This window comes from Gastrolobium bilobum, unplaced genomic scaffold (assembly GCF_033153095.1).
Source record: "Gastrolobium bilobum isolate Gb01-03AN ecotype WA unplaced genomic scaffold, APGP_CSIRO_Gbil_v1 utg7046, whole genome shotgun sequence".
Lineage (NCBI taxonomy): Eukaryota > Viridiplantae > Streptophyta > Magnoliopsida > Fabales > Fabaceae > Gastrolobium > Gastrolobium bilobum.
Window position 1 is genome coordinate 20380 of NW_026897034.1, and position 1721 is coordinate 22100.

The 1721-nt window shown below is 39.5% G+C and overlaps 1 non-coding gene across 1 annotated transcript; it reads left to right on the top strand.

Annotated features, from left to right (window-relative positions):
* Positions 1-489: 489 nt before the first annotated feature.
* LOC133303589 (small nucleolar RNA R71) lies at positions 490-596 on the top strand. Its single transcript, XR_009750494.1, has one exon. It is a non-coding gene; the product is annotated as a small nucleolar RNA R71 (small nucleolar RNA).
* The last annotated feature ends 1125 nt before the right edge of the window (positions 597-1721 follow it).

Consider the following 1721-nt stretch of genomic DNA (forward strand, 5'->3'; position numbering starts at 1 on the left):
GAATGGAAATGGGAGAGAATTTCGTTGTGGGTTTGCAAAAGACTCAGGTTGGCTGTGACTCGATATGGGTCATTGTGGACAGACTGACGAAGTCTGCCCATTTTCTTCCAGTGAAGGTGAGCTTCACTACTGAGCAGTTGGCCAAACTATATGTTCGCGAGATCGTGAGGCTTCACGGGGTGCCCGAGAGTATCATCAGTGATAGGGACCCGAAGTTCACATCTCGGTTCTGGGAGGCACTGCAGGGAGCATTTGCAACATTTGTTCATTTTGGGCTAGATTGCATCATAGCCGTCGAGCTTCATAATTCCTGCTCTCCTTTGTGAAACTGGGGCATTGTCAAATTCTTGAGAAGCTAAGGATTCCAAAAATTCTAGCACTTCCTCTGGAGTTTTTGTTTTCAAGGAGCCTCCTACAGCAGCATTTACCAGTGTTCTTGTGTTGGACATCATCCCTTGGAAAAAGATTCTTGCTTTCTCCCATGCTTCAATTCCATGTTGAGGACACTTCCTGAGTAATCCTTTGAATCGTTCCCAAGCCTCGTACAAAGATTTTCTTTCTTTTTGTTCAAAAGAGGTGATTTCCGCTTTGAGTCTTGCCATCTTTGAAGCTGAGAAAAATCTGGCCAAGAATTTCCTTGCTAGGTCATCCCAACTGGTTATGCTTCCTTCAGGTTGAGACTGCAGCCAAGCTCTTGCATCATCCTTCAATGAGCATGGAAATAGTCTGAGCAAGATAGCGTCACGAGAAACTCCATTCACTTTTAATGTATCACAGTAAAGGAGGAAATCATCAAGATGACTATAGGGTTTCTCTAGGCTTCCTCCAGCGAACTGTTCTTTTTGAATCAGTTGCAACAGCACCGGCTTCAGCTCGAAGTTGTTAGCTTCGATGGTCGGTCTAACAATGCTCGCCGTCTGTGCAACTCAGGCTGGAGTCATATAATCTCCCAAGGTCCTTGGAGTGAGTTGATTGTTTTCTGCCATCGGTTCCTCCTTAGGTTCCGTTGAACTTGAGGTTTTTTTTTTGCTTCTTTCGCTTTCTTTGCTTTTGCATCCTTCCTAAGTTTCCTTTCTGTCTTTTCTATCTGAGGATCAAACTGCAAAATTCGCGGGTTAAGAGTACCTTGCATAAACTAAGATTGAAAAGATGTGCAGAAAAATAGGAATTAAAAAAAACAGAAAACAGAAAAATAAAAAATTGAAAAAGAATGCAGAAAATTAAAATATGCAGAAAATTGATGCATAATTTTTTTTTTCTGCAAAAAAATGTTTTTTGAAGAATGTTTAAACTGTATAAAATTAAAACGTTCAATCTAAAAGGTAATTAGTTACTTCTAATGTTGAAGAATTCGATCCCCGGCAACGGCGCCAAAAACTTGTTGCGACTCGGCAAGTGCACTGGTCGTAAAGTAATAAAGTGTACCGGAGTACGAGATCGTTCCCACGAGGATCAGAATTTCAAGCACTAGTTCGCTAATCGCATTTTAGTTGGACAATCAAAAGTTGGATTTGAGAGAATTGTAATTAAGGAACTTAAAAATTAAAGACAAGTAATGAGATGTAATTAAAGAAATTTCAGAATTAAAAAGACAATTGAAAGATGATTGATTAAGAATGTAAAACAAGCGTAGTTAGGGTTTCGACTTCCCCCAATATCTTCGTTATGTTGTGAATTAAACAGTCAAGAACATTTTCTTAATATAATGTCAATCAATTATA